Source organism: Suncus etruscus, chromosome 10 (assembly GCF_024139225.1).
Source record: "Suncus etruscus isolate mSunEtr1 chromosome 10, mSunEtr1.pri.cur, whole genome shotgun sequence".
In the NCBI taxonomy this organism is placed as follows: domain Eukaryota; kingdom Metazoa; phylum Chordata; class Mammalia; order Eulipotyphla; family Soricidae; genus Suncus; species Suncus etruscus.
In genome coordinates, this window is record NC_064857.1 from 70,025,905 (window position 1) to 70,032,456 (window position 6,552).

Genomic DNA, 6,552 nt, shown 5'->3' on the forward strand with positions numbered 1-6,552 from the left:
GATGATGCTTCCTGAGGCCTGCCTGTGAGTGAGTGATTTCGCCTTTCACCTGAGCCTGGGACTCGCCGGCTGAATGGGGTTGTGGAGCCACGTGGCCTGGAATGGCATCCACCACCATCCAGCCCCATCGTTAATTATTTGATATTACAACTGTCCCATCGCCATCCACCACCATCCAGCCCCATCGTTAATTATTTGATTCTACTGGCGAAATGGTCAAAGACTAAGGGTGAATGAGTAGTAGAGATATAAATGGTGGAAATGTAGAGTTTACCCTGATTGAAAAAGGCAAAGAAAAAGGGCCAGAGCAGTAGCACAGAAGGAAGAGCATTTGCCTTGCATGCAACAGACCCAGGTTTGATCCCTGACAGGTCTTCTGAGTCTGCCAGGAGTAACCCCAAAAACAAAAACAAAAACAAAAAAGAAAGGGGAAAAGAAAAAGCAGTGACCCTGACACTTGAATAAAAGTGTGATCCTGGACACTTGAATAAAACAGCTGGGCTCACATCCCAGACAGGGAACAGAACTGAGACAAAATGAGACTTCCCAGTGTTTCCCTGAGGAGTCCCAGAAGCCAGTGAGAAGGGTGCCAGACACCCAGCTTCAGCCCATCCCCCTTCACAGACCTCCCCACAGGGACCGGCCACCAGGTTCCCGGCTGTGCCAGGAAAGCCACAGGAAGGCCATCAGCTTTGAAGCAGACGAAGGGAAATCCTCTGTCTCCGCTTCAGCTGCCAAAACCACCAGTGGTAGCCTTGTGAAGTCAAAGCGAGAGAGTCGAGTCACCCTCAGTCTCCAAGGCGGAGCTCCCAGTTTTACTTCTGCAAGCACTTGAACAACAGGAGCACTCTGCGCATTGCTGCCCACAACCTCCAGGGCCTCAGCACGGTCCATCCTGCCTTTTTCCTAGCCAACCCTGCCGTTCCCTCTAGAACCTGCCCCTTCTGAAAATAGAACAGCCCCAGGAATGGTCTGGGCTCCTCTCTCACTCTTTTGATTCATTCACCCTGCAAGGCCCCACCAACCCTAACCTGACTCATCCCAGCTGCCAGGCCTGGGAAGTCCCCCTCCAGGGTGGGAGTGCATCTGCCCAGACCTACAATACCCCACACCCAGCTTTTCTGCCTGTGGAGAGACAACTGCAGTGGGGGCGGCTGAGGGGCCTTTCACGGTGCCTGGGAGATGAGTTGTGAAAGCTGGTCTTCTCTGGGTGTCGCCAGCCATGCTGTGTACCCAGCTGCAACTTCTTGGCCAGCATAGTGTTAGTCTGCAGAGAAAAGCAGGAAAATGTGTGGCTAGAATGATAATATAGCTTGTGAGGCTGCTTGCCTTGCACACAGCGAACCCGGGTTTGATTTCCAGCACCCTATATGTGAATAGAACTGAAACAAAATGAGTCTCACAAGTCCTGCCAGGAGTGGTTCCTGAGCACAGAAGCAAGAGTAAGTCCTGAACATTGCTGAGTGTGTCCTGAAAAGGAAAAGAAAAGAAAAGAGAGAGAAAAAAGGGAAGGGAGAGAAGAGATGAAAGAAGAGAAGATAGAAAAGGAGAGGAAAAGAAAAGAAAAAGAAAGGAAAGGAGAAGAAAAGCAAGAAAAGGAAAGGAAGCGAAAAAAGAAAGGAAAAAAAAGAAAAAAGAAAAGTGTGGGTCCTTGAATGAATTTTCTGGAGTAGTGAAAAGATGTATGTCCTGAGGACGCTGAGGGTTTTCTCAGGCCTGCAGAACTCCTACCTAGCTCAGTTGCTACCTTTCTTGGCAGGGCCTAGGTTGAAAAAAGACAAAAGACTTCCTGGTAACCAGCTTGTGAGTCATTCTAAAGCTGCCCCCAGTGAACTGGCTCACTGTTTGGGTTTGTGGAAGATGTTCCCTCCCCCATAACCCCAGTCTGGCCCTGGTGGAGCAGTAGCGTGGAGGCCTCTTAGAAGCTAACAGTAGTTTCCTCTGTTGTGCTGGATTCTCTAAAATAGGGAGCCAGTACCATGAGGTCCATACCTGGCTCTGTGGTACTAGGGAGTAAACTCAAAGCCTTGCAGATTTTGTGTTTTCTCCTGAGGCCACTAAACCTGCCTCTCTGAGCTCTGGGGTCTTGAGTACAAAGAGACACAATAGGAGAGAAAGCTCAAGTGGAATCATGTTCAAGACAGGAAAATCCAGGGAGCTGGGCTTGATGGCCTCAGGAAAGAACACAGAATCTTCTAGAAGCCTACCACAAACTATATACAGACTGAGCTATATCCCAGACATGTCTTCAATGATAATCCTCAGAGGCCTCAACAAACCCATCCCCATGGTTCAAGGGGTCTTGCCCTATTCCTCACTGAATTCCAAAAATGATTGTCCTCAGGGGCTGGATCATTAGCACAGCATCTGACCCAGGACGGACCTGAGCTTGTTCTCCGGTGTCCCAAATGATCCCCCAAAGCCAGGAGTGATTTCTGAGTGCATAGCCAGGAGTAATCCCTGAGCACACTGGGTGTGCCCCAACCCAAGAAAAAAATGAATGTCACCACCAGAGAGAGAAGGAAGAGGGACAATGACCTAGAATAGGGCCACCTATTCACACCTGCAGAGTTAAAGGTGACTAAGGTCCATCTCTAAGCAACTGAATTCGAATTTTTGGGCTGGGTAGGACATGCTACATCCCAAGGGAGTGTTCATATAGCTAAATTCAAGAGCCACAGCCAGTGGCTGTGCCCAACAGCTGGGGGGAACAAGGCTGAGTACCAGGACTTCCTGTATTCTCACACTATGGAACATCATCCTGGATGTCCCTTTAGTAGAATCAATAGTAGTTAATCAACTTTAGGGCAAAGTAAGATAGCACAGGAGATGAGACATGTGCCTCGCCTGTTGTCACCAGTTTAAATTACTGGCACCACATATGTGGTCTCACAAGCACTGCCAGGGGTCTCTTCTGAGCACAGAGTTAAGAAAAATCCCTAGGTATTGTCAGGTGTGGCAAAAAAAAATGTAAATGGACCAAGGGTGTGGGGAAACAGCTCTTTCATGCTGGAACATATGAACTGGAACATGTGCTGCTCAGTGGAAGACCCAGAATTGATCCCAGTACTGTATACTTTCTAACAATCATCATGCTCCCCTTAAAGCACAATGCTGGGAGTAATCCTGAAGCAAAAATCTTCTTTTTGAAGTTGTACTCAGCATTACTCAGGATTTACTCCTGGTTCTGCACTCAGGGTTCACTCCTAGCAAGGCTCAAAGGACCAAGTGCCGAGTGGTAGCACAGCGTTAAGGTCTTTGCCTTACACACATCCAAGCTGGGACTGACCGAGGTTTGATCCCTGGCATCCCTTATGGTCCACTGAGCCTGCTAGGAGCAATTTCTAAGCATAGAGCCAGGAATCCCATATGGTCCACTGAGCCTGCCAGGAGCGATTTCTGAGTATAGAGCCAGGAGTAACCCCTGAATACTGCTTGGTGTGGCCCAAAAACAAAAATATAAGGAAGGGTCACATAATAATGAGTTGGGGTCAGCCACGTGCAAGGCCAAAGCCTTAACCTCTACTATACCACTTTTCTTTCTATCCCAAATTTGTCCCCTCGTCTCCTAGCCTAAACCTCTACCAACACTAAGGCCTTCATCAACTTTTTACAGCAGTATTCTCTGTTCCTGGGTTGATTTTTTTGTTTATTTATTTGTTTTGGGTCACACTGGCAGCACTCAGGGGCTACTTCTGGCTATATGCTCAGAAATCACCCCCGGCAAGCTTGGGGGACCATATGGGATGCCAAGATTCGAACCACGGTCCTTCTGCATGCAAGGCAAATACCCTATCGCTGTGCTATCTCTCTGGCCCCTGTTCCTGGCTTTTTGACCTATTTTCCTCAAACCTTTCATTTACATAGAGAACCCCAGGCTGAGAAATATCAAATATCAACTGTCCACCCACCTTCTGCTTACACTAGAACAATCATTCAAAGAGTCAAAGTCCAAGTTCCTTAGTATGACAAAGTTGCCTCCACTTTCCTCTCATGCCCACCCGCAGCCTCTTCTGCCTTCAGTTTTATGCTGTCCACATGCTCTGCTGTTTCTTCATCATGTACTTGCTCCTGTTAATATCTCTGGAAAAAAATATAGAAGTTATCTACTGTAGCAAGTCAGCCCCTGAAGAGGTTGACTGATGGATGGATGGAGGATGAGGTCTTTCCCTTCCAGCTCGGAGCACGCATCTGCCACCCTGTGTAGCCGACGGTTCTGAGGTGAAACGGCGGGTAAACAGCTCGCTTGCAGACAGTCAGGCTCGTGGAAATATTCGCTTTATTTGGTGGACAAGACTGAAGTCCAAAGACTCAGCTTCAGTTCCAGCCAAAAAGCCCTGGCCTTCCACAGACCCGTGTTTTTATCCACCAGAATCAGGTAACACCCAATGGTGGGATCAGATACCAACCAATGGTAGAAGCAGAATCAGGTACTACCCTAGGGTGGGGGCAGAATGCCAGGTCACACCCTAGGGTAGGGCACAATCACCAATCAGTTTAGGGTGAGTAACATAGTAATCCCCTAAAATATTTACATACACAACAATCTACTTCAAGATGCATTGTGGGGGAACCAGAGATATAGCGATATAGCACAGCAGTATGGCGTTTGTCTTGCATCCAGCTTATCTAGGACAGATGGTGGTTCAAATCCCAGCATCCCATATGGTTTCCTGAGCCTGCCAGTAGCAACTCTGAACCTGAGCACAGAGTCAGGAGTAACCCTTGCGCACCACTGGGTGTGAGTTACCCCCCCCCAAAAAAAAGATGCATTGTGGGCTCTGGGAGACACAAAGGTCTGGGACACATGACTTAGATGCCCATCTCCAGATTCATCTCTGGCACTGCATGGCCCTCAGAGCACTACCGGGCTAACCCTGGTGCCCCCCCAGCACCACTGAGTCCAAGAACTGTTACATCTTCAGGCCCAAACATTGAACCATCTGGTCTGGTTGCCCAATAATCTTAGGGTGTGGTCCACAGGCCCTGGGAGCTCTGCTTGGGAGATCCCCTAAAAATGAATGACTCATTGTGGGGTTATGGAGGTAGCTTCAAGGACTGGGGCACATGATTTATGTGAGTCCCTGGAACCACATGGTTCCCTGAGCACCTCTAAGTATGGCCCAAATACAAAGACAAACAAACAAGCAAAAAACAAACAACACAGAAATTCTCATTGTGGTGGAAAGATGTCAATGATCCACAGTTCCTCGTCATTTTTGAACTGTGTAATTCCCTACCCTTGAGTATGGGTTGGACCTGAAGACTTGTCACTAAGAGAATTAGGAGTCACTATGAGGAGTCAATGAGGAGTCACTCCCAAGATTGGGTTATGAAGCACTGTGACTTCCTTCTGGCTTGTGCATTCTTTTTCTCTCTTTGATGTTTGAGGCAAGCTGAAGAAGGCATGTGACAAGCAGCTGAGGAAGCCTCTCACCAGTGACCAGTTGGGAACTAAGGCCTCCAGTCCACAACCCTCAAAGAGCTTCCTCTTTCTGAGAGAGAGAGAGAGAGAGAGAGAGAGAGAGAGAGAGAGAGAGAGAGAGAGAGAGAGAGAGAGAGAGAGAGAACGCTAGGGAGCTCCCTCTTCCTTGCTTGAGTCTTCAGATAAGACCACAGCCCTTGTCAAAACTTTTACTGCAACCATATCGAACAAAAAACCCAGCTAGACCTCTCCCACAGAGACTAGGATATAATAAAGTTGTGTTTTAAGCTGCTGAATGTGAGGGTAGTTTGTCATATAACCATATATAATTAATATACTCATTTTAGGCTAGATCTAGTCCATGAAAACTTTAATATATCCAGTTAAACACACTACACACACACACACACACACACACACACACACACACACACATTTTGTGAGCCTCAGATTCCCCTCAGCCCTTTGTATTTTTCTCTCAATACTGTACTAGGGGGTTCATTGAAAATATGTGGGGGGGCATTCTAGAGGGAAGCATTTGAGGTTCTTTTGTGTTTTATAGGGCATTTGGGGGGGCACAGCCAGTGACACTCAGGGGTTACTCCTGTCTATGTGCTCAGAAATCGCTCCTGGCTTGGGGGAACATATGGGACACCAGGGGATCAAATTGCGCTCCATCCTAGGCTAGCGATGTGCAAGGCAGACACCTTACCATTTATGCCACTGATCTGGCCCCTTATTGGAATTTTTATGACTACAGTGTTAAATATAATTCTTAGCTCCTATGGTCAAAAATTATTTTATTGATGAAGTAATGGAATGAATGAATGAATGAATGATTATAATTTAGGGAGTGCTTGAGAGTCTCTACATTGATCTACAAAGAACTTTGCAATGCCAGGGTTTGAATCAGGGTTCCTATGTGTAAAAATGTGTCCTAGTCCCTTGACCTATTTCCTCTGTCCTGAATGAATACCATTTTGCAAGGAGTAAATATTAAACAAGGAATATCATCAAACAGGAGAAGCACAGATAGAACTAATAATCACAAATGTGATTTTAATAGATGCTGAATGTTGATTAGAAAATTTTGACAGAAAAGGGTTGGAGAGATAACACAGTGGGTA